Here is a 27,056-nt window from a genome sequence, read left to right on the forward strand (position 1 = left end):
CCAAGAGGCCTCTTCCCCGGCCACACTCGTCCGCCGGGCCGGCCCGCACCCCGCCATTGAGACTGCACGGGAATTATTATTTTTTTATCTCTCAACCTGTCCAAGAGGCCTGCTGCCCGCCGCAATCGCCGCCGGGCCGGCCCGCACCCTGCCATTGAGACTGAACGGGGATTATTTATTTTTTTAACTTGGCCGCCGGCCCGGGGCGGGCATCGCCCCCGGTACCTCCAGCCGCTACTATTTCCGCGGGCCGTGTTCCAACACTATTCACCCCGGCCAAGAGGCCTCTTCCCCGGCCACACTCGTCCGCCGGGCCGGCCCGCACCCCGCCATTGAGACTGCACGGGAATTATTATTTTTTTATCTCTCAACCTGTCCAAGAGGCCTGCTGCCCGCCGCAATCGCCGCCGGGCCGGCCCGCACCCTGCCATTGAGACTGAACGGGGATTATTTATTTTTTTAACTTGGCCGGCGGCCCGGGGCGGGCATCGCCCCCGGTACCTCCAGCCGCTACTATTTCCGCGGGCCGTGTTCCAACACTATTCACCCCGGCCAAGAGGCCTATTCCCCGGCCCGCACCCCGCCATTGAGACTGCATGGGAATTATTATTTTTTTATCTCTCAACCTGTCCAAGAGGCCTGCTGCCCGCCGCAATCGCCGCCGGGCCGGCCCGCACCCTGCCATTGAGACTGAACGGGGATTATTTATTTTTTTAACTTGGCCGCCGGCCCGGGGCGGGCATCGCCCCCGGTACCTCCAGCCGCTACTATTTCCGCGGGCCGTGTTCCAACACTATTCACCCCGGCCAAGAGGCCTATTCCCCGGCCCGCACCCCGCCATTGAGACTGCACGGGAATTATTATTTTTTTATCTCTCAACCTGTCCAAGAGGCCTGCTGCCCGCCGCAATCGCCGCCGGGCCGGCCCGCACCCCGCCATTGAGACTGCATGGGAATTATTATTTTTTTATCTCTCAACCTGTCCAAGAGGCCTGTTGCCCGCCGCAATCGCCGCCGGGCCGGCCCGCACCCCGCCATTGAGACTGAACGGGGATTATTTATTTTTTTTAACTTGGCCGCCGGGCCGGGGCGGGCATCGCCCCCGGTACCTCCAGCCGCTACTATTTCCGCGGGCCGTGTTCCAACACTATTCACCCCGGCCAAGAGGCCTATTCCCCGGCCCGCACCCCGCCATTGAGACTGCACGGGAATTATTATTTTTTTATCTCTCAACCTGTCCAAGAGGCCTGCTGCCCGCCGCAATTGCCGCCGGGCCGGCCCGCACCCCGCCATTGAGACTGCATGGGAATTATTATTTTTTTATCTCTCAACCTGTCCAAGAGGCCTGCTGCCCGCCGCAATCGCCGCCGGGCCGGCCCGCACCCCGCCATTGAGACTGAAAGGGGATTATTATTTTTTTTAACTCGGCCTCCGGGCCGGGGCGGGCTTCGCCCCCGGTACCTCCGGCCGCTTCTATTTACGCGCGCCGCGTTCCAACATATTCACCCCGGCCAAGAGGCCTATTCCCCGGCCCGCACCCCGCCATTGAGACTGCATGGGAATTATTATTTTTTTATCTCTCAACCTGTCCAAGAGGCCTGCTGCCCGCCGCAATCGCCGCCGGGCCGGCCCGCACCCTGCCATTGAGACTGAACGGGGATTATTTATTTTTTTAACTTGGCCGCCGGGCCGGGGCGGGCATCGCCCCCGGTACCTCCAGCCGCTACTATTTCCGCGGGCCGTGTTCCAACACTATTCACCCTGGCCAAGAGGCCTATTCCCCGGCCCGCACCCCGCCATTGAGACTGCATGGGAATTATTATTTTTTTATCTCTCAACCTGTCCAAGAGGCCTGCTGCCCGCCGCAATCGCCGCCGGGCCGGCCCGCACCCCGCCATTGAGACTGAACGGGGATTATTTTTTTTTTTAACTCGGCCTCCGGGCCGGGGCGGGCTTCGCCCCCGGTACCTCCAGCCGCTTCTGTTTACGCGCGGCGCGTTCCAACATATTCACCCCGGCCAAGAGGCCTCTTCCCCGGCCACACTCGTCCGCCGGGCCGGCCCGCACCCCGCCATTGAGACTGCACGGGAGTTATTATTTTTTTATCTCTCAACCTGTCCAAGAGGCCTGCTGCCCGCCGCAATCGCCGCCAGGCCGGCCCGCACCCTGCCATTGAGACTGAACGGGGATTATTTATTTTTTTAACTTGGCCGCCGGCCCGGGGCGGGCATCGCCCCCGGTACCTCCAGCCGCTACTATTTCCGCGGGCCGTGTTCCAACACTATTCACCCCGGCCAAGAGGCCTATTCCCCGGCCCGCACCCCGCCATTGAGACTGCATGGGAATTATTATTTTTTTATCTCTCAACCTGTCCAAGAGGCCTGCTGCCCGCCGCAATCGCCGCCGGGCCGGCCCGCACCCTGCCATTGAGACTGAACGGGGATTATTTATTTTTTTAACTTGGCCGCCGGCCCGGGGCGGGCATCGCCCCCGGTACCTCCAGCCGCTACTATTTCCGCGGGCCGTGTTCCAACACTATTCACCCCGGCCAAGAGGCCTATTCCCCGGCCCGCACCCCGCCATTGAGACTGTATGGGAATTATTATTTTTTTATCTCTCAACCTGTCCAAGAGGCTTGCTGCCCGCCGCAATCGCCGCCGGGCCGGCCCGCACCCTGCCATTGAGACTGAACGGGGATTATTTATTTTTTTAACTTGGCCGCCGGGCCGGGGCGGGCATCGCCCCCGGTACCTCCAGCCGCTACTATTTCCGCGGGCCGTGTTCCAACACTATTCACCCCGGCCAAGAGGCCTATTCCCCGGCCCGCACCCCGCCATTGAGACAGTACGGGAATTATTATTTTTTTATCTCTCAACCTGTCCAAGAGGCCTGCTGCCCGCCGCACTCGCCGCCGGGCCGGCCCGCACCCCGCCATTGAGACTGAACGGGGATTATTTTTTTTTTTAACTCGGCCTCCGGGCCGGGGCGGGCTTCGCCCCCGGTACCTCCAGCCGCTTCTATTTACGCGCGCCGCGTTCCAACATATTCACCCCGGCCAAGAGGCCTCTTCCCCGGCCACACTCGTCCCCCGGGCCGGCCCGCACCCCGCCATTGAGACTGCACGGGAATTATTATTTTTTTATCTCTCAACCTGTCCAAGAGGCCTGCTGCCCGCCGCAATCGCCGCCGGGCCGGCCCGCACCCTGCCATTGAGACTGAACGGGGATTATTTATTTTTTTAACTTGGCCGCCGGCCCGGGGCGGGCATCGCCCCCGGTACCTCCAGCCGCTACTATTTCCGCGGGCCGTGTTCCAACACTATTCACCCTGGCCAAGAGGCCTATTCCCCGGCCCGCACCCCGCCATTGAGACTGCACGGGAATTATTATTTTTTTATCTCTCAACCTGTCCAAGAGGCCTGCTGCCCGCCGCACTCGCCGCCGGGCCGGCCCGCACCCCGCCATTGAGACTGAACGGGGATTATTATTTTTTTTAACTCGGCCTCCGGGCCGGGGAGGGCTTCGCCCCCGGGACCTCCAGCCGCTTCTATTTACGCGCGCCGCGTTCCAACATATTCACCCCGGCCAAGAGGCCTATTCCCCGGCCCGCACACCGCCATTGAGACTGCACGGGAATTATTATTTTTTTTATCTCTCAACCTGTCCAAGAGGCCTGCTGCCCGCCGCACTCGCCGCCGGGCCGGCCCGCACCCCGCCATTGAGACTGCACGGGAATTATTATTTTTTTATCTCTCAACCTGTCCAACAGGCCTGCTGCCCGCCGCACTCGCCGCCGGGCCGGCCCGCACCCCGCCATTGAGACTGCATGGGAATTATTATTTTTTTATCTCTCAACCTGTCCAAGAGAACTGCTGCCCGCCGCAATCGCCGCCGGGCCGGCCCGCACCCCGCCATTGAGACTGAACGGGGATTATTATTTTTTTTAACTCGGCCGCCGGGCCGGGGCGGGCTTCGCCCCCGGTACCTCCAGCCGCTTCTATTTACGCGCGCCGAGTTCCAACATATTCACCCCAGCCAAGAGGCCTCTTCCCCGGCCACACTCGTCCGCCGGGCCGGCCCGCACCCCGCCATTGAGACTGCACGGGAATTATTATTTTTTTATCTCTCAACCTGTCCAAGAGAACTGCTGCCCGCCGCAATCGCCGCCGGGCCGGCCCGCACCCCGCCATTGAGACTGAACGGAATTATTATTTTTTTTAACTCGGCCGCCGGGCCGGGGCGGGCTTCGCCCCTGGTACCTCCAGAAGCTACTATTTCCGCGGGCCGCGTTCCAACACTATTAACCCCGTTCAAGAGGCCTCTTCCCCGGCCACACTCGGCCACCGGGCCGGCCCGCACCCTGCCATTGAGACTGAAGGGATTATTTATTTTTTTAACTTGGCGGCCGGCCCGGGGCGGGCATCGACCCCGGTACCTCCAGCCGCTACTATTTCCGCGGGCCGTGTTCCAACACTATTCACCCCGGCCAAGAGGCCTATTCCCCGGCCCGCACCCCGCCATTGAGACTGCATGGGAATTATTATTTTTTTATCTCTCAACCTGTCCAAGAGGCCTGCTGCCCGCCGCAATCGCCGCCGGGCCGGCCCGCACCCTGCCATTGAGACTGAACGGGGATTATTTATTTTTTTAACTTGGCCGCCGGGCCGGGGCGGGCTTCGCCCCCGTTACCTCCAGCCGCTTCTATTTACGCGCGCCGAGTTCCAACATATTCACCCCGGCCAAGAGGCCTCTTCCCCGGCCACACTCGTCCGCCGGGCCGGCCCGCACCCCGCCATTGAGACTGCACGGGAATTATTATTTTTTTATCTCTCAACCTGTCCAAGAGGCCTGCTGCCCGCCGCACTCGCCGCCGGGCCGGCCCGCACCCCGCCATTGAGACTGCATGGGAATTATTATTTTTTTATCTCTCAACCTGTCCAAGAGAACTGCTGCCCGCCGCAATCGCCGCCGGGCCGGCCGCACCCCGCCATTGAGACTGAACGGAATTATTTATTTTTTTAACTTGGCCGCCGGGCCGGGGCGGGCTTCGCCCCCGGTACCTCCAGACGCTACTATTTCCGCGGGCCGCGTTCCAACACTATTCACCCCGGCCAAGAGACCTCTTCCCCGGCCACACTTGTCCGCCGGGCCGGCCCGCACCCCGCCATTGAGACTGCATGGGAATTCTTATTTTTTTATCTCTCAACCTGTCCAAGAGGCCTGCTGCCCGCCGCAATCGCCGCCGGGCCGGCCCGCACCCTGCCATTGAGACTGAACAGGGATTATTTATTTTTTTAACTTGGCCGCCGGCCCGGGGCGGGCATCGCCCCCGGTACCTCCAGCCGCTACTATTTCCGCGGGCCGTGTTCCAACACTATTCACCCCGGCCAAGAGGCCTATTCCCCGGCCCGCACCCCGCCATTGAGACTGCATGGGAATTATTATTTTTTTATCTCTCAACCTGTCCAAGAGGCCTGCTGCCAGCCGCAATCGCCGCCGGGCCGGCCCGCACCCTGCCATTGAGACTGAACGTGTATTATTTATTTTTTTAACTTGGCCGCCGGGCCGGGGCGGGCATCGCCCCCGGTACCTCCAGCCGCTACTATTTCCGCGGGCCGTGTTCCAACACTATTCACCCCGGCCAAGAGGCCTATTCCCCGGCCCGCACCCCGCCATTGAGACTGCACGGGAATTATTATTTTTTTAACTTGGCCGCCGGGCCGGGGCGGGCTTCGCCCCCGGTACCTCCGGTACCTCCAGCCGCTTCTATTTACGCGCGCCGAGTTCCAACATATTAGCCCCGGCCAAGAGGCCTCTTCCCCGGCCACACTCGTCCGCCGGGCCGGCCCGCACCCCGCCATTGAGACTGCACGGGAATTATTATTTTTTTATCTCTCAACCTGTCCAAGAGGCCTGCTGCCCGCCGCACTCGCCGCCGGGCCGGCCCGCACCCCGCCATTGAGACTGCATGGGAATTATTATTTTTTTATCTCTCAACCTGTCCAAGAGAACTGCTGCCCGCCGCAATCGCCGCCGGGCCGGCCCGCACCCCGCCATTGAGACTGAACGGAATTATTATTTTTTTTAACTCGGCGGCCGGGCCGGGGCGGGCTTCGCCCCCGGTACCTCCAGACGCTACTATTTCCGCAGGCCGCGTTCCAACACTATTAACCCCGTTCAAGAGGCCTCTTCCCCGGCCACACTCGGCCACCGGGCCGGCCCGCACCCTGCCATTGAGACTGAAGGGATTATTTTTTTTTTTAACTTGGCCGCCGGGCCGGGGCGGGCTTCGCCCCCGGTACCTCCAGCCGCTACTATTTCCGCGGGCCGCGTTCCAACACTATTCACCCCGGCCAAGAGGCCTCTTCCCCGGCCACACTCGTCCGCCGGGCCGGCCCGCACCCCGCCTTTGAGACTGCATGGGAATTATTATTTTTTTATCCCTCAACCTGTCCAAGAGGCCTGCTGCCCGCCGCAATCGCCGCCGGGCCGGCCCGCACCCTGCCATTGAGACTGAACGGGAATTATTATTTTTTTATCTCTCAACCTGTCCAAGAGGCCGGCTGCCCGCCGCACTCGCCGCCGGGCAGGCCCGCACCCCGCCATTGAGACTGCACGGGAATTATTATTTTTTTATCTCTCAACCTGTCCAAGAGGCCTCTTCCCCGGCCACACTCGTCCGCCGGGCCGGCCCGCACCCCGCCATTGAGACTGCACGGGAATTATTATTTTTTTTATCTCTCAACCTGTCCAAGAGGCCTGCTGCCCGCCGCACTCGCCGCCGGGCCGGCCCGCACCCCGCCATTGAGACTGCACGGGAATTATTATTTTTTTTATCTCTCAAACTGTCCAAGAGGCCTGCTGCCCGCCGCAATCGCCGCCGGGCCGGCCCGACTGAACGGGGATTATTATTTTTTTATCTCTCAACCTGTCCAAGAGGCCTGCTGCCCGCCGCACTCGCCGCTGGGCCGGCCCGCACCCCGCCATTGAGACTGCATTGGAATTATTATTTTTTTATCTCTCAACCTGTCCAAGAGGCCTGCTACCCGCCGCAATCGCCGCCGGGCCGGCCCGCACCCTGCCATTGAGACTGAACAGGGATTATTTATTTTTTTAACTTGGCCGCCGGGCCGGGGCGGGCATCGCCCCCGGTACCTCCAGCCGCTACTATTTCCGCGGGCCGCGTTCCAACACTATTCACCCCGGCCAAGAGGCCTCTTCCCCGGCCACACTCGTCCGCCGGGCCGGCCCGCACCCCGCCATTGAGACTGAACGGGATTATTATTTTTTTTAACTCGGCCGCCGGGCCGGGGCGGGCTTCGCCCCCGGTACCTCCAGCCGCTACTATTTCCGCGGGCCGCGTTCCAACACTATTAACCCCGGCCAAGAGGCCTCTTCCCCGGCCACACTCGTCCTCCGGGCCGGCCCGCACCCCGCCATTGAGACTACACGGGAATTATTTTTTTTTTTATCTCTCAAACTGTCCAAGAGGCCTGCTGTCCGCCGCAATCGCCGCCGGGCCGGCCCGACTGAACGGGGATTATTATTTTTTTATCTCTCAACCTGTCCAAGAGGCCTGCTGCCCGCCGCACTCGCCGCTGGGCCGGCCCGCACCCCGCCATTGAGACTGCATTGGAATTATTATTTTTTTATCTCTCAACCTGTCCAAGAGGCCTGCTACCCGCCGCAATCGCCGCCGGGCCGGCCCGCACCCTGCCATTGAGACTGAACAGGGATTATTTATTTTTTTAACTTGGCCGCCGGGCCGGGGCGGGCATCGCCCCCGGTACCTCCAGCCGCTACTATTTCCGCGGGCCGCGTTCCAACACTATTCACCCCGGCCAAGAGGCCTCTTCCCCGGCCACACTCGTCCGCCGGGCCGGCCCGCACCCCGCCATTGAGACTGAACGGGATTATTATTTTTTTTAACTCGGCCGCCGGGCCGGGGCGGGCTTCGCCCCCGGTACCTCCAGCCGCTACTATTTCCGCGGGCCGCGTTCCAACACTATTCACCCCGGCCAAGAGGCCTCTTCCCCGGCCACACTCGTCCGCCGGGCCGGCCCGCACCCCGCCATTGAGACTGAACGGGATTATTATTTTTTTTAACTCGGCCGCCGGGCCGGGGCGGGCATCGCCCCCGGTACCTCCAGCCGCTACTATTTCCGCGGGCCGCGTTCCAACACTATTCACCCCGGCCAAGAGGCCTATTCCCCGGCCCGCACCCCGCCATTGAGACTGCACGGGAATTATTATTTTTTTAACTCTCAACCTGTCCAAGAGGCCTGCTGCCCGCCGCACTCGCCGCCGGGCAGGCCCGCACCAGGCCATTGAGACTGCACGGGAATTATTATTTTTTTATCTCTCAACCTTTCCAAGAGGCCTGCTGCCCACCGCACTCGCCGCCGGGCCGGCCCGCACCCCGCCATTGAGACTGAACGGGGATTATTATTTTTTTATCTCTCAACCTGTCCAAGAGGCCTGCTGCCCGCCGCAATCGCCGCCGGGCCGGCCCGACTGAACGGGGATTATTATTTTTTTATCTCTCAACCTGTCCAAGAGGCCTGCTGCCCGCCGCAATCGCCGCCGGGCCGGCCCGCACCCCGCCATTGAGACTGAACGGGGATTATTATTTTTTTTAACTCGGCCGCCGGGCCGGGGCGGGCTTCGCCCCCGGTACCTCCAGCCGCTACTATTTCCGCGGGCCGCGTTCCAACACTATTAACCCCGGCCAAGAGGCCTATTCCCCGGCCCGCACATCGCCATTGAGACTGCACGGGAATTATTATTTTTTTATCTCTCAACCTGTCCAAGAGGCCTGCTGCCCGCCGCACTCGCCGCCGGGCAGGCCCGCACCCCGCCATTGAGACTGCACGGGAATTATTATTTTTTTATCTCTCAACCTGTCCAAGAGGCCTGCTGCCCGCCGCAATCGCCGCCGGGCCGGCCCGCACCCCGCCATTGAGACTGAACGGGGATTATTATTTTTTTTATCTCTCAACCTGTCCAAGAGGCCTGCTGCCCGCCGCACTCGCCGCCGGGCCGGCCCGCACCCCGCCATTGAGACTGAACGGGGATTATTATTTTTTTTAACTCGGCCTCCGGGCCGGGGCGGGCTTCGCCCCCGGTACCTCCAGCCGCTTCTATTTACGCGCGCCGCGTTCCAACATATTCACCCCGGCCAAGAGGCCTATTCCCCGGCCCGCACCCCGCCATTGAGACTGCATGGGAATTATTATTTTTTTATCTCTCAACCTGTCCAAGAGGCCTGCTGCCCGCCGCAATCGCCGCCGGGCCGGCCCGCACCCTGCCATTGAGACTGAACGGGGATTATTTATTTTTTTAACTTGGCCGCCGGGCCGGGGCGGGCATCGCCCCCGGTACCTCCAGCCGCTACTATTTCCGCGGGCCGTGTTCCAACACCATTCACCCCGGCCAAGAGGCCTATTCCCCGGCCACACTCCTCCGCCGGGCCGGCCCGCACCCCGCCATTGAGACTGCACGGGAATTATTATTTTTTTATCTCTCAACCTGTCCAAGAGGCCTGCTGCCCGCCGCACTCGCCGCCGGGCCGGCCCGCACCCCGCCATTGAGACTGAACGGGGATTATTATTTTTTTTAACTCGGCCTCCGGGCCGGGGCGGGCTTCGCCCCCGGTACCTCCAGCCGCTTCTATTTACGCGCGCGCGTTCCAACATATTCACCAAGAGGCCTCTTCCCCGGCCACACTCGTCCGCCGGGCCGGCCCGCACCCCGCCATTGAGATTGCACGGGAATTATTATTTTTTTATCTCCCAACCTGTCCAAGAGGCCTGCTCCCCGCCGCAATCGCCGCCGGGCCGGCCCGCACCCTGCCATTGAGACTGAACGGGGATTATTTATTTTTTTAACTTGGCCGCCGGCCCGGGGCGGGCATCGCCCCCGGTACCTCCAGCCGCTACTATTTCCGCGGGCCGTGTTCCAACACTATTCACCCCGGCCAAGAGGCCTCTTCCCCTGCCCGCACCCCGCCATTGAGACTGCATGGGAATTATTATTTTTTTATCTCTCAACCTGTCCAAGAGGCCTGCTGCCCGCCGCAATCGCCGCCGGGCCGGCCCGCACCCTGCCATTGAGACTGAACGGGATTATTTATTTTTTTAACTTGGCCGCCGGGCCGGGGCGGGCATCGCCCCCGGTACCTCCAGCCGCTACTATTTCCGCGGGCCGTGTTCCAACACTATTCACCCCGGCCAAGAGGCCTATTCCCCGGCCCGCACCCCGCCATTGAGACTGCACGGGAATTATTATTTTTTTATCTCTCAACCTGTCCAAGAGGCCTGCTGCCCGCCGCACTCGCCGCCGGGCCGGCCCGCACCCTGCCATTGAGACTGAACGGGATTATTTATTTTTTTAACTCGGCCTCCGGGCCGGGGCGGGCTTCGCCCCCGGTACCTCCAGCCGCTACTATTTCCGCGGGCCGTGTTCCAACACTATTCACCCCGGCCAAGAGGCCTATTCCCCGGCCCGCACCCCGCCATTGAGACTGCATGGGAATTATTATTTTTTTATCTCTCAACCTGTCCAAGAGGCCTGCTGCCCGCCGCAATCGCCGCCGGGCCGGCCCGCACCCTGCCATTGAGACTGAACGGGAATTATTATTTTTTTATCTCTCAACCTGTCCAAGAGGCCTGCTGCCCGCCGCACTCGCCGCCGGGCCGGCCCGCACCCCGCCATTGAGACTGAACGGGGATTATTATTTTTTTTAACTCGGCCTCCGGGCCGGGGCGGGCTTCGCCCCCGGTACCTCCAGCCGCTTCTATTTACGCGCGCCGCGTTCCAACATATTCACCCCGGCCAAGAGGCCTCTTCCCTGGCCACACTCGTCCGCCGGGCCGGCCCGCACCCCGCCCTTGAGACTGCACGGGAATTATTATTTTTTTATCTCTCAACCTGTCCAAGAGGCCTGCTGCCCGCCGCACTCGCCACCGGGCCGGCCCGCAACCCGCCATTGAGACTGAAGGGGATTATTTTTTTTTTTAACTCGGCCTTCGGGCCGGGGCGGGCTTCGCCCCCGGTACCTCCAGCCGCTTCTATTTACGCGCGCCGCGTTCCAACATATTCACCCCGGCCAAGAGGCCTCTTCCCCGGCCACACTCGTCCGCCGGGCCGGCCCGCACCCCGCCATTGAGACTGCACGGGAATTATTATTTTTATATCTCTCAACCTGTCCAAGAGGCCTGCTGCCCGCCGCAATCGCCGCCGGGCCGGCCCGCACCCTGCCATTGAGACTGAACGGGGATTATTTATTTTTTTAACTTGGCCGCCGGCCCGGGGCGGGCATCGCCCCCGGTACCTCCAGCCGCTACTATTTCCGCGGGCCGTGTTCCAACACTATTCACCCCGGCCAAGAGGCCTATTCCCCGGCCGGCACCCCGCCATTGAGACTGCACGGGAATTATTATTTTTTTATCTCTCAACCTGTCCAAGAGGCCTGCTGCCCGCCGCAATCGCCGCCGGGCCGGCCCGCACCCCGCCATTGAGACTACACGGGAATTATTTTTTTTTTTATCTCTCAACCTGTCCAAGAGGCCTGCTGCCCGCCGCAATCGCCGCCGGGCCGGCCCGCACCCTGCCATTGAGACTGAACGGGGATTATTTATTTTTTTAACTTGGCCGCCGGGCCGGGGCGGGCATCGCCCCCGGTACCTCCAGCCGCTACTATTTCCGCGGGCCGTGTTCCAACACTATTCACCCCGGCCAAGAGGCCTATTCCCCGGCCCGCACCCCGCCATTGAGACTGCACGGGAATTATTATTTTTTTATCTCTCAACCTGTCCAAGAGGCCTGCTGCCCGCCGCACTCGCCGCCGGGCCGGCCCGCACCCCGCCATTGAGACTGTACGGGGATTATTATTTTTTTTAACTCGGCCGCCGGGCCGGGGCGGGCTTCGCCCCCGGTACCTCCAGCCGCTTCTATTTACGCGCGCCGCGTTCCAACATATTCACCCCGGCCAAGAGGCCTCTTCCCCGGCCACACTCGTCCGCCGGGCCGGCCCGCACCCCGCCATTGAGACTGCACGGGAATTATTATTTTTTTATCTCTCAACCTGTCCAAGAGGCCTGCTGCCCGCCGCACTCGCCGCCGGGCCGGCCCGCACCCCGCCATTGAGACTGAACGGGGATTATTATTTTTTTTAACTCGGCCTCCGGGCCGGGGCGGGCTTCGCCCCCGGTACCTCCAGCCGCTTCTATTTACGCGCGCCGCGTTCCAACATATTCACCCCGGCAAAGAGGCCTCTTCCCCGGCCACACTCGTCCGCCGGGCCGGCCCGCACCCCGCCATTGAGACTGCACGGGAATTATTATTTTTTTATCTCTCAACCTGTCCAAGAGGCCTGCTGCCCGCCGCAATCGCCGCCGGGCCGGCCCGCACCCTGCCATTGAGACTGAACGGGGATTATTTATTTTTTTAACTTGGCCGCCGGCCCGGGACGGGCATCGCCCCCGGTACCTCCAGCCGCTACTATTTCCGCGGGCCGTGTTCCAACACTATTCACCCCGGCCAAGAGGCCTATTCCCCGGCCCGCACCCCGCCATTGAAACTGCATGGGAATTATTATTTTTTTATCTCTCAACCTGTCCAAGAGGCCTGCTGCCCGCCGCAATCGCCGCCGGGCCGGCCCGCACCCTGCCATTGAGACTGAACGGGGATTTTTTTTTTTTTTAACTTGGCCGCCGGGCCGGGGCGGGCATCGCCCCCGGTACCTCCAGCCGCTACTATTTCCGCGGGCCGTGTTCCAACACTATTCACCCCGGCCAAGAGGCCTATTCCCCGGCCCGCACCCCGCCATTGAAACTGCATGGGAATTATTATTTTTTTATCTCTCAACCTGTCCAAGAGGCCTGCTGCCCGCCGCACTCGCCGCCGGGCCGGCCCGCACCCCGCCATTGAGACTGAACGGGGATTATTATTTTTTTTAACTCGGCCTCCGGGCCGGGGCGGGCTTCGCCCCCGGTACCTCCAGCCGCTTCTATTTACGCGCGCCGCGTTCCAACATATTCACCCCGGCCAAGAGGCCTATTCCCCGGCCCGCACCCCGCCATTGAGACTGCACGGGAATTATTATTTTTTTATCTCTCAACCTGTCCAAGAGGCCTGCTGCCCGCCGCACTCGCCGCCGGGCCGGCCCGCACCCCGCCATTGAGACTGAACGGGGATTATTATTTTTTTTAACTCGGCCTCCGGGCCGGGGCGGGCTTCGCCCCCGGTACCTCCAGCCGCTTCTATTTACGCGCGCCGCGTTCCAACATATTCACCCCGGCCAAGAGGCCTATTCCCCGGCCCGCACCCCGCCATTGAGACTGCATGGGAATTATTATTTTTTTATCTCTCAACCTGTCCAAGAGGCCTGCTGCCCGCCGCAATTGCCGCCGGGCCGGCCCGCACCCTGCCATTGAGACTGAACGGGAATTATTATTTTTTTATCTCTCAACCTGTCCAAGAGGCCTGCTGCCCGCCGCACTCGCCGCCGGGCCGGCCCGCACCCTGCCATTGAGACTGAACGGGGATTATTTATTTTTTTAACTTGGCCGCCGGGCCGGGGCGGGCATCGCCCCCGGTACCTCCAGCCGCTACTATTTCCGCGGCCCGTGTTCCAACACTATTCACCCCGGCCAAGAGGCCTATTCCCCGGCCCGCACCCCGCCATTGAGATTGCATGGGAATTATTATTTTTTTATCTCTCAACCTGTCCAAGAGGCCTGCTGCCCGCCGCAATCGCCGCCGGGCCGGCCCGCACCCTGCCATTGAGACTGAACGGGATTATTTATTTTTTTAACTTGGCCGCCGGGCCGGGGCGGGCATCGCCCCCGGTACCTCCAGCCGCTACTATTTCCGCGGGCCGTGTTCCAACACTATTCACCCCGGCCAAGAGGCCTATTCCCCGGCCCGCAACCCGCCATTGAGACTGCACGGGAATTATTATTTTTTTATCTCTCAACCTGTCCAAGAGGCCTGCTGCCCGCCGCACTCGCCGCCGGGCCGGCCCGCACCCCGCCATTGAGACTGAACGGGGATTATTATTTTTTTTAACTCGGCCTCCGGGCCGGGGCGGGCTTCGCCCCCGGTACCTCCAGCCGCTTCTATTTACGCGCGCCGCGTTCCAACATATTCACCCCGGCCAAGAGGCCTATTCCCCGGCCCGCACCCCGCCATTGAGACTGCATGGGAATTATTATTTTTTTATCTCTCAACCTGTCCAAGAGGCCTGCTGCCCGCCGCAATCGCCGCCGGGCCGGCCCGCACCCTGCCATTGAGACTGAACGGGATTATTTATTTTTTTAACTTGGCCGCCCGGCCGGGGCGGGCATCGCCCCCGGTACCTCCAGCCGCTACTATTTCCGCGGGCCGTGTTCCAACACTATTCACCCCGGCCAAGAGGCCTATTCCCCGGCCCGCACCCCGCCATTGAGACTGCACGGGAATTATTATTTTTTTATCTCTCAACCTGTCCAAGAGGCCTGCTGCCCGCCGCACTCGCCGCCGGGCCGGCCCGCACCCCGCCATTGAGACTGAACGGGGATTATTATTTTTTTTAACTCGGCCTCCGGGCCGGGGCGGGCTTCGCCCCCGGTACCTCCAGCCGCTTCTATTTACGCGCGCCGTGTTCCAACATATTCACCCCGGCCAAGAGGCCTCTTCCCCGGCCACACTCGTCCGCCGGGCCGGCCCGCACCCCGCCATTGAGACTGCACGGGAATTATTATTTTTTTATCTCTCAACCTGTCCAAGAGGCCTGCTGCCCGCCGCACTCGCCGCCGGGCCGGCCCGCACCCCGCCATTGAGACTGAACGGGGATTATTATTTTTTTTAACTCGGCCTCCGGGCCGGGGCGGGCTTCGCCCCCGGTACCTCCAGCCGCTTCTATTTACGCGCGCCGCGTTCCAACATATTCACCCCGGCCAAGAGGCCTCTTCCCCGGCCACACTCGTCCGCCGGGCCGGCCCGCACCCCGCCGTTGAGACTGCACGGGAATTATTATTTTTTTATCTCTCAACCTGTCCAAGAGGCCTGCTGCCCGCCGCACTCGCCGCCGGGCCGGACCGCACCCCGCCATTGAGACTGAACGGGATTATTATTTTTTTTAACTCGGCCTCCGGGCCGGGGCGGGCTTCGCCCCCGGTACCTCCAGCCGCTTCTATTTACGCGCGCCGCGTTCCAACATATTCACCCCGGCCAAGAGGCCTATTCCCCGGCCCGCACCCCGCCATTGAGACTGCACGGGAATTATTATTTTTTTATCTCTCAACCTGTCCAAGAGGCCTGCTGCCCGCCGCCGGGCCGGCCCGCACCCCGCCATTGAGACTGAACGGGGATTATTATTTTTTTTAACTCGGCCTCCGGGCCGGGGCGGGCTTCGCCCCCGGTACCTCCAGCCGCTTCTATTTACGCGCGCCGCGTTCCAACATATTCACCCCGGCCAAGAGGCCTATTCCCCGGCCCGCACCCCGCCATTGAGACTGCATGGGAATTATTATTTTTTTATCTCTCAACCTGTCCAAGAGGCCTGCTGCCCGCCGCAATCGCCGCCGGGCCGGCCCGCACCCTGCCATTGAGACTGAACGGGATTATTTATTTTTTTAACTTGGCCGCCGGGCCGGGGCGGGCATCGCCCCCGGTATCTCCAGCCGCTACTATTTCCGCGGGCCGTGTTCCAACACTATTCACCCCGGCCAAGAGGCCTATTCCCCGGCCCGCACCCCGCCATTGAGACTGCACGGGAATTATTATTTTTTTATCTCTCAACCTGTCCAAGAGGCCTGCTGCCCGCCGCACTCGCCGCCGGGCCGGCCCGCACCCCGCCATTGAGACTGAACGGGGATTATTATTTTTTTTAACTCGGCCTCCGGGCCGGGGCGGGCTTCGCCCCCGGTACCTCCAGCCGCTTCTATTTACGCGCGCCGCGTTCCAACATATTCACCCCGGCCAAGAGGCCTATTCCCCGGCCCGCACCCCGCCATTGAGACTGCACGGGAATTATTATTTTTTTATCTCTCAACCTGTCCAAGAGGCCTGCTGCCCGCCGCACTCGCCGCCGGGCCGGCCCGCACCCCGCCATTGAGACTGAACGGGGATTATTATTTTTTTTAACTCGGCCTCCGGGCCGGGGCGGGCTTCGCCCCCGGTACCTCCAGCCGCTTCTATTTACGCGCGCCGCGTTCCAACATATTCACCCCGGCCAAGAGGCCTATTCCCCGGCCCGCACCCCGCCATTGAGACTGCAAGGGAATTATTATTTTTTTATCTCTCAACCTGTCCAAGAGGCCTGCTGCCCGCCGCAATTGCCGCCGGGCCGGCCCGCACCCTGCCATTGAGACTGAACGGGAATTATTATTTTTTTATCTCTCAACCTGTCCAAGAGGCCTGCTGCCCGCCGCAATCGCCGCCGGGCCGGCCCGCACCCTGCCATTGAGACTGAACGGGATTATTTATTTTTTTAACTCGGCCTCCGGGCCGGGGCGGGCTTCGCCCCCGGTACCTCCAGCCGCTTCTATTTACGCGCGCCGCGTTCCAACATATTCACCCCGGCCAAGAGGCCTATTCCCCGGCCCACACCCCGCCATTGAGACTGCACGGGAATTATTATTTTTTTATCTCTCAACCTGTCCAAGAGGCCTGCTGCCCGCCGCACTCGCCGCCGGGCCGGCCCACACCCTGCCATTGAGACTGAACGGGGATTATTTATTTTTTTAACTTGGCCGCCGGCCCGGGGCGGGCATCGCCCCCGGTACCTCCAGCCGCTACTATTTCCGCGGGCCGTGTTCCAACACTATTCACCCCGGCCAAGAGGCCTATTCCCCGGCCCGCACCCCGCCATTGAGACTGCATGGGAATTATTATTTTTTTATCTCTCAACCTGTCCAAGAGGCCTGCTGCCCGCCGCAATCGCCGCCGGGCCGGCCCGCACCCTGCCATTGAGACTGAACGGGAATTATTATTTTTTTATCTCTCAACCTGTCCAAGAGGCCTGCTGCCCGCCGCACCTGCCGCCGGGCCGGCCCGCACCCCGCCATTGAGACTGAACGGGGATTATTATTTTTTTTAACTCGGCCTCCGGGCCGGGGCGGGCTTCGCCCCCGGTACCTCCAGCCGCTTCTATTTACGCGCGCCGCGTTCCAACATATTCACCCCGGCCAAGAGGCCTCTTCCCTGGCCACACTCGTCCGCCGGGCCGGCCCGCACCCCGCCCTTGAGACTGCACGGGAATTATTATTTTTTTATCTCTCAACCTGTCCAAGAGGCCTGCTGCCCGCCGCACTCGCCACCGGGCCGGCCCGCAACCCGCCATTGAGACTGAAGGGGATTATTATTTTTTTTAACTCGGCCTTCGGGCCGGGGCGGGCTTCGCCCCCGGTACCTCCAGCCGCTTCTATTTACGCGCGCCGCGTTCCAACATATTCACCCCGGCCAAGAGGCCTCTTCCCCGGCCACACTCGTCCGCCGGGCCGGCCCGCACCCCGCCATTGAGACTGCACGGGAATTATTATTTTTATATCTCTCAACCTGTCCAAGAGGCCTGCTGCCCGCCGCAATCGCCGCCGGGCCGGCCCGCACCCTGCCATTGAGACTGAACGGGGATTATTTATTTTTTTAACTTGGCCGCCGGCCCGGGGCGGGCATCGCCCCCGGTACCTCCAGCCGCTACTATTTCCGCGGGCCGTGTTCCAACACTATTCACCCCGGCCAAGAGGCCTATTCCCCGGCCGGCACCCCGCCATTGAGACTGCACGGGAATTATTATTTTTTTATCTCTCAACCTGTCCAAGAGGCCTGCTGCCCGCCGCAATCGCCGCCGGGCCGGCCCGCACCCCGCCATTGAGACTGCATGGGAATTATTATTTTTTTATCTCTCAACCTGTCCAAGAGGCCTGCTGCCCGCCGCAATCGCCGCCGGGCCGGCCCGCACCCCGCCATTGAGACTGAACGGGGATTATTTATTTTTTTTAACTTGGCCGCCGGGCCGGGGCGGGCATCGCCCCCGGTACCTCCAGCCGCTACTATTTCCGCGGGCCGTGTTCCAACACTATTCACCCCGGCCAAGAGGCCTATTCCCCGGCCCGCACCCCGCCATTGAGACTGCATGGGAATTATTATTTTTTTATCTCTCAACCTGTCCAAGAGGCCTGCTGCCCGCCGCAATCGCCGCCGGGCCGGCCCGCACCCTGCCATTGAGACTGAACGGGGATTATTTATTTTTTTAACTTGGCCGCCGGCCCGGGGCGGGCATCGCCCCCGGTACCTCCAGCCGCTACTATTTCCGCGGGCCGTGTTCCAACACTATTCACCCCGGCCAAGAGGCCCATTCCCCGGCCCGCACCCCGCCATTGAGACTGCATGGGAATTATTATTTTTTTATCTCTCAACCTGTCCAAGAGGCCTGCTGCCCGCCGCAATCGCCGCCGGGCCGGCCCGCACCCTGCCATTGAGACTGAACGGGGATTATTTATTTTTTTAACTTGGCCGCCGGCCCGGGGCGGGCATCGCCCCCGGTACCTCCAGCCGCTACTATTTCCGCGGGCCGTGTTCCAACACTATTCACCCCGGCCAAGAGGCCTATTCCCCGGCCCGCACCCCGCCATTGAGACTGCATGGGAATTATTATTTTTTTATCTCTCAACCTGTCCAAGAGGCCTGCTGCCCGCCGCACTCGCCGCCGGGCCGGCCCGCACCCCGCCATTGAGACTGAACGGGGATTATTTTTTTTTTTAACTCGGCCTCCGGGCCGGGGCAGGCTTCGACCCCGGTACCTCCAGCCGCTTCTATTTACGCGCGCCGCGTTCCAACATATTCACCCCGGCCAAGAGGCCTCTTCCCCGGCCACACTCGTCCGCCGGGCCGGCCCGCACCCCGCCATTGAGACTACACGGGAATTATTTTTTTTTTTATCTCTCAACCTGTCCAAGAGGCCTGCTGCCCGCCGCAATCGCCGCCGGGCCGGCCCGCACCCTGCCATTGAGACTGAACGGGGATTATTTATTTTTTTAACTTGGCCGCCGGGCCGGGGCGGGCATCGCCCCCGGTACCTCCAGCCGCTACTATTTCCGCGGGCCGTGTTCCAACACTATTCACCCCGGCCAAGAGGCCTATTCCCCGGCCCGCACCCCGCCATTGAGACTGCACGGGAATTATTATTTTTTTATCTCTCAACCTGTCCAAGAGGCCTGCTGCCCGCCGCACTCGCCGCCGGGCCGGCCCGCACCCCGCCATTGAGACTGTACGGGGATTATTATTTTTTTTAACTCGGCCGCCGGGCCGGGGCGGGCTTCGCCCCCGGTACCTCCAGCCGCTTCTATTTACGCGCGCCGCGTTCCAACATATTCACCCCGGCCAAGAGGCCTCTTCCCCGGCCACACTCGTCCGCCGGGCCGGCCCGCACCCCGCCATTGAGACTGCACGGGAATTATTATTTTTTTATCTCTCAACCTGTCCAAGAGGCCTGCTGCCCGCCGCACTCGCCGCCGGGCCGGCCCGCACCCCGCCATTGAGACTGAACGGGGATTATTATTTTTTTTAACTCGGCCTCCGGGCCGGGGCGGGCTTCGCCCCCGGTACCTCCAGCCGCTTCTATTTACGCGCGCCGCGTTCCAACATATTCACCCCGGCAAAGAGGCCTCTTCCCCGGCCACACTCGTCCGCCGGGCCGGCCCGCACCCCGCCATTGAGACTGCACGGGAATTATTATTTTTTTATCTCTCAACCTGTCCAAGAGGCCTGCTGCCCGCCGCAATCGCCGCCGGGCCGGCCCGCACCCTGCCATTGAGACTGAACGGGGATTATTTATTTTTTTAACTTGGCCGCCGGCCCGGGACGGGCATCGCCCCCGGTACCTCCAGCCGCTACTATTTCCGCGGGCCGTGTTCCAACACTATTCACCCCGGCCAAGAGGCCTATTCCCCGGCCCGCACCCCGCCATTGAAACTGCATGGGAATTATTATTTTTTTATCTCTCAACCTGTCCAAGAGGCCTGCTGCCCGCCGCAATCGCCGCCGGGCCGGCCCGCACCCTGCCATTGAGACTGAACGGGGATTTTTTTTTTTTTTTAACTTGGCCGCCGGGCCGGGGCGGGCATCGCCCCCGGTACCTCCAGCCGCTACTATTTCCGCGGGCCGTGTTCCAACACTATTCACCCCGGCCAAGAGGCCTATTCCCCGGCCCGCACCCCGCCATTGAAACTGCATGGGAATTATTATTTTTTTATCTCTCAACCTGTCCAAGAGGCCTGCTGCCCGCCGCACTCGCCGCCGGGCCGGCCCGCACCCCGCCATTGAGACTGAACGGGGATTATTATTTTTTTTAACTCGGCCTCCGGGCCGGGGCGGGCTTCGCCCCCGGTACCTCCAGCCGCTTCTATTTACGCGCGCCGCGTTCCAACATATTCACCCCGGCCAAGAGGCCTATTCCCCGGCCCGCACCCCGCCATTGAGACTGCACGGGAATTATTATTTTTTTATCTCTCAACCTGTCCAAGAGGCCTGCTGCCCGCCGCACTCGCCGCCGGGCCGGCCCGCACCCCGCCATTGAGACTGAACGGGGATTATTATTTTTTTTAACTCGGCCTCCGGGCCGGGGCGGGCTTCGCCCCCGGTACCTCCAGCCGCTTCTATTTACGCGCGCCGCGTTCCAACATATTCACCCCGGCCAAGAGGCCTATTCCCCGGCCCGCACCCCGCCATTGAGACTGCATGGGAATTATTATTTTTTTATCTCTCAACCTGTCCAAGAGGCCTGCTGCCCGCCGCAATTGCCGCCGGGCCGGCCCGCACCCTGCCTTTGAGACTGAACGGGAATTATTATTTTTTTATCTCTCAACCTGTCCAAGAGGCCTGCTGCCCGCCGCACTCGCCGCCGGGCCGGCCCGCACCCTGCCATTGAGACTGAACGGGGATTATTTATTTTTTTTAACTTGGCCGCCGGGCCGGGGCGGGCATCGCCCCCGGTACCTCCAGCCGCTACTATTTCCGCGGGCCGTGTTCCAACACTATTCACCCCGGCCAAGAGGCCTATTCCCCGGCCCGCACCCCGCCATTGAGACTGCATGGGAATTATTATTTTTTTATCTCTCAACCTGTCCAAGAGGCCTGCTGCCCGCCGCAATCGCCGCCGGGCCGGCCCGCACCCTGCCATTGAGACTGAAAGGGATTATTTATTTTTTTAACTTGGCCGCCGGGCCGGGGCGGGCTTCGCCCCCGGTACCTCCAGCCGCTACTATTTCCGCGGGCCGTGTTCCAACACTATTCACCCCGGCCAAGAGGCCTATTCCCCGGCCCGCACCCCGCCATTGAGACTGCACGGGAATTATTATTTTTTTATCTCTCAACCTGTCCAAGAGGCCTGCTGCCCGCCGCACTCGCCGCCGGGCCGGCCCGCACCCCGCCATTGAGACTGAACGGGGATTATTATTTTTTTTAACTCGGCCTCCGGGCCGGGGCGGGCTTCGCCCCCGGTACCTCCAGCCGCTTCTATTTACGCGCGCCGCGTTCCAACATATTCACCCCGGCCAAGAGGCCTATTCCCCGGCCCGCACCCCGCCATTGAGACTGCATGGGAATTATTATTTTTTTATCTCTCAACCTGTCCAAGAGGCCTGCTGCCCGCCGCAATCGCCGCCGGGCCGGCCCGCACCCTGCCATTGAGACTGAACGGGATTATTTATTTTTTTAACTTGGCCGCCGGGCCGGGGCGGGCATCGCCCCCGGTACCTCCAGCCGCTACTATTTCCGCGGGCCGTGTTCCAACACTATTCACCCCGGCCAAGAGGCCTATTCCCCGGCCCGCACCCCGCCATTGAGACTGCACGAGAATTATTATTTTTTTATCTCTCAACCTGTCCAAGAGGCCTGCTGCCCGCCGCACTCGCCGCCGGGCCGGCCCGCACCCTGCCATTGAGACTGAAAGGGATTATTTATTTTTTTAACTTGGCCGCCGGGCCGGGGCGGGCTTCGCCCCCGGTACCTCCAGCCGCTTCTATTTACGCGCGCCGTGTTCCAACATATTCACCCCGGCCAAGAGGCCTCTTCCCCGGCCACACTCGTCCGCCGGGCCGGCCCGCACCCCGCCATTGAGACTGCACGGGAATTATTATTTTTTTATCTCTCAACCTGTCCAAGAGGCCTGCTGCCCGCCGCACTCGCCGCCGGGCCGGCCCGCACCCCGCCATTGAGACTGAACGGGGATTATTATTTTTTTTAACTCGGCCTCCGGGCCGGGGCGGGCTTCGCCCCCGGTACCTCCAGCCGCTTCTATTTACGCGCGCCGCGTTCCAACATATTCACCCCGGCCAAGAGGCCTCTTCCCCGGCCACACTCGTCCGCCGGGCCGGCCCGCACCCCGCCATTGAGACTGCACGGGAATTATTATTTTTATATCTCTCAACCTGTCCAAGAGGCCTGCTGCCCGCCGCAATCGCCGCCGGGCCGGCCCGCACCCTGCCATTGAGACTGAACGGGGATTATTTATTTTTTTAACTTGGCCGCCGGCCCGGGGCGGGCATCGCCCCCGGTACCTCCAGCCGCTACTATTTCCGGGGGCCGTGTTCCAACACTATTCACCCCGGCCAAGAGGCCTATTCCCCGGCCGGCACCCCGCCATTGAGACTGCACGGGAATTATTTTTTTTTTATCTCTCAACCTGTCCAAGAGGCCTGCTGCCCGCCGCAATCGCCGCCGGGCCGGCCCGCACCCCGCCATTGAGACTGCATGGGAATTATTATTTTTTTATCTCTCAACCTGTCCAAGAGGCCTGCTGCCCGCCGCAATCGCCGCCGGGCCGGCCCGCACCCCGCCATTGAGACTGAACGGGGATTATTTATTTTTTTTAACTTGGCCGCCGGGCCGGGGCGGGCATCGCCCCCGGTACCTCCAGCCGCTACTATTTCCGCGGGCCGTGTTCCAACACTATTCACCCCGGCCAAGAGGCCTATTCCCCGGCCCGCACCCCGCCATTGAGACTGCATGGGAATTATTATTTTTTTATCTCTCAACCTGTCCAAGAGGCCTGCTGCCCGCCGCAATCGCCGCCGGGCCGGCCCGCACCCTGCCATTGAGACTGAACGGGGATTATTTATTTTTTTAACTTGGCCGCCGGCCCGGGGCGGGCATCGCCCCCGGTACCTCCAGCCGCTACTATTTCCGCGGGCCGTGTTCCAACACTATTCACCCCGGCCAAGAGGCCCATTCCCCGGCCCGCACCCCGCCATTGAGACTGCATGGGAATTATTATTTTTTTATCTCTCAACCTGTCCAAGAGGCCTGCTGCCCGCCGCAATCGCCGCCGGGCCGGCCCGCACCCTGCCATTGAGACTGAACGGGGATTATTTATTTTTTTAACTTGGCCGCCGGCCCGGGGCGGGCATCGCCCCCGGTACCTCCAGCCGCTACTATTTCCGCGGGCCGTGTTCCAACACTATTCACCCCGGCCAAGAGGCCTATTCCCCGGCCCGCACCCCGCCATTGAGACTGCATGGGAATTATTATTTTTTTATCTCTCAACCTGTCCAAGAGGCCTGCTGCCCGCCGCACTCGCCGCCGGGCCGGCCCGCACCCCGCCATTGAGACTGAACGGGGATTATTATTTTTTTTAACTCGGCCTCCGGGCCGGGGCAGGCTTCGACCCCGGTACCTCCAGCCGCTTCTATTTACGCGCGCCGCGTTCCAACATATTCACCCCGGCCAAGAGGCCTCTTCCCCGGCCACACTCGTCCGCCGGGCCGGCCCGCACCCCGCCATTGAGACTACACGGGAATTATTTTTTTTTTTATCTCTCAACCTGTCCAAGAGGCCTGCTGCCCGCCGCAATCGCCGCCGGGCCGGCCCGCACCCTGCCATTGAGACTGAACGGGGATTATTTATTTTTTTAACTTGGCCGCCGGGCCGGGGCGGGCATCGCCCCCGGTACCTCCAGCCGCTACTATTTCCGCGGGCCGTGTTCCAACACTATTCACCCCGGCCAAGAGGCCTATTCCCCGGCCCGCACCCCGCCATTGAGACTGCACGGGAATTATTATTTTTTTATCTCTCAACCTGTCCAAGAGGCCTGCTGCCCGCCGCACTCGCCGCCGGGCCGGCCCGCACCCCGCCATTGAGACTGTACGGGGATTATTATTTTTTTTAACTCGGCCGCCGGGCCGGGGCGGGCTTCGCCCCCGGTACCTCCAGCCGCTTCTATTTACGCGCGCCGCGTTCCAACATATTCACCCCGGCCAAGAGGCCTCTTCCCCGGCCACACTCGTCCGCCGGGCCGGCCCGCACCCCGCCATTGAGACTGCACGGGAATTATTATTTTTTTATCTCTCAACCTGTCCAAGAGGCCTGCTGCCCGCCGCACTCGCCGCCGGGCCGGCCCGCACCCCGCCATTGAGACTGAACGGGGATTATTATTTTTTTTAACTCGGCCTCCGGGCCGGGGCGGGCTTCGCCCCCGGTACCTCCAGCCGCTTCTATTTACGCGCGCCGCGTTCCAACATATTCACCCCGGCAAAGAGGCCTCTTCCCCGGCCACACTCGTCCGCCGGGCCGGCCCGCACCCCGCCATTGAGACTGCACGGGAATTATTATTTTTTTATCTCTCAACCTGTCCAAGAGGCCTGCTGCCCGCCGCAATCGCCGCCGGGCCGGCCCGCACCCTGCCATTGAGACTGAACGGGGATTATTTATTTTTTTAACTTGGCCGCCGGCCCGGGACGGGCATCGCCCCCGGTACCTCCAGCCGCTACTATTTCCGCGGGCCGTGTTCCAACACTATTCACCCCGGCCAAGAGGCCTATTCCCCGGCCCGCACCCCGCCATTGAAACTGCATGGGAATTATTATTTTTTTATCTCTCAACCTGTCCAAGAGGCCTGCTGCCCGCCGCAATCGCCGCCGGGCCGGCCCGCACCCTGCCATTGAGACTGAACGGGGATTTTTTTTTTTTTTTAACTTGGCCGCCGGGCCGGGGCGGGCATCGCCCCCGGTACCTCCAGCCGCTACTATTTCCGCGGGCCGTGTTCCAACACTATTCACCCCGGCCAAGAGGCCTATTCCCCGGCCCGCACCCCGCCATTGAAACTGCATGGGAATTATTATTTTTTTATCTCTCAACCTGTCCAAGAGGCCTGCTGCCCGCCGCACTCGCCGCCGGGCCGGCCCGCACCCCGCCATTGAGACTGAACGGGGATTATTATTTTTTTTAACTCGGCCTCCGGGCCGGGGCGGGCTTCGCCCCCGGTACCTCCAGCCGCTTCTATTTACGCGCGCCGCGTTCCAACATATTCACCCCGGCCAAGAGGCCTATTCCCCGGCCCGCACCCCGCCATTGAGACTGCACGGGAATTATTATTTTTTTATCTCTCAACCTGTCCAAGAGGCCTGCTGCCCGCCGCACTCGCCGCCGGGCCGGCCCGCACCCCGCCATTGAGACTGAACGGGGATTATTATTTTTTTTAACTCGGCCTTCGGGCCGGGGCGGGCTTCGCCCCCGGTACCTCCAGCCGCTTCTATTTACGCGCGCCGCGTTCCAACATATTCACCCCGGCCAAGAGGCCTATTCCCCGGCCCGCACCCCGCCATTGAGACTGCATGGGAATTATTATTTTTTTATCTCTCAACCTGTCCAAGAGGCCTGCTGCCCGCCGCAATTGCCGCCGGGCCGGCCCGCACCCTGCCTTTGAGACTGAACGGGAATTATTATTTTTTTATCTCTCAACCTGTCCAAGAGGCCTGCTGCCCGCCGCACTCGCCGCCGGGCCGGCCCGCACCCTGCCATTGAGACTGAACGGGGATTATTTATTTTTTTTAACTTGGCCGCCGGGCCGGGGCGGGCATCGCCCCCGGTACCTCCAGCCGCTACTATTTCCGCGGGCCGTGTTCCAACACTATTCACCCCGGCCAAGAGGCCTATTCCCCGGCCCGCACCCCGCCATTGAGACTGCATGGGAATTATTATTTTTTTATCTCTCAACCTGTCCAAGAGGCCTGCTGCCCGCCGCAATCGCCGCCGGGCCGGCCCGCACCCTGCCATTGAGACTGAAAGGGATTATTTATTTTTTTAACTTGGCCGCCGGGCCGGGGCGGGCATCGCCCCCGGTACCTCCAGCCGCTACTATTTCCGCGGGCCGTGTTCCAACACTATTCACCCCGGCCAAGAGGCCTATTCCCCGGCCCGCACCCCGCCATTGAGACTGCACGGGAATTATTATTTTTTTATCTCTCAACCTGTCCAAGAGGCCTGCTGCCCGCCGCACTCGCCGCCGGGCCGGCCCGCACCCCGCCATTGAGACTGAACGGGGATTATTATTTTTTTTAACTCGGCCTCCGGGCCGGGGCGGGCTTCGCCCCCGGTACCTCCAGCCGCTTCTATTTACGCGCGCCGCGTTCCAACATATTCACCCCGGCCAAGAGGCCTATTCCCCGGCCCGCACCCCGCCATTGAGACTGCATGGGAATTATTATTTTTTTATCTCTCAACCTGTCCAAGAGGCCTGCTGCCCGCCGCAATCGCCGCCGGGCCGGCCCGCACCCTGCCATTGAGACTGAACGGGATTATTTATTTTTTTAACTTGGCCGCCGGGCCGGGGCGGGCATCGCCCCCGGTACCTCCAGCCGCTACTATTTCCGCGGGCCGTGTTCCAACACTATTCACCCCGGCCAAGAGGCCTATTCCCCGGCCCGCACTCCGCCATTGAGACTGCACGGGAATTATTATTTTTTTATCTCTCAACCTGTCCAAGAGGCCTGCTGCCCGCCGCACTCGCCGCCGGGCCGGCCCGCACCCTGCCATTGAGACTGAAAGGGATTATTTATTTTTTTAACTTGGCCGCCGGGCCGGGGCGGGCTTCGCCCCCGGTACCTCCAGCAGCTTCTATTTACGCGCGCCGTGTTCCAACATATTCACCCCGGCCAAGAGGCCTCTTCCCCGGCCACACTCGTCCGCCGGGCCGGCCCGCACCCCGCCATTGAGACTGCACGGGAATTATTATTTTTTTATCTCTCAACCTGTCCAAGAGGCCTGCTGCCCGCCGCACTCGCCGCCGGGCCGGCCCGCA

Source organism: Hippocampus zosterae, chromosome 5 (assembly GCF_025434085.1).
Source record: "Hippocampus zosterae strain Florida chromosome 5, ASM2543408v3, whole genome shotgun sequence".
NCBI lineage: Eukaryota > Metazoa > Chordata > Actinopteri > Syngnathiformes > Syngnathidae > Hippocampus > Hippocampus zosterae.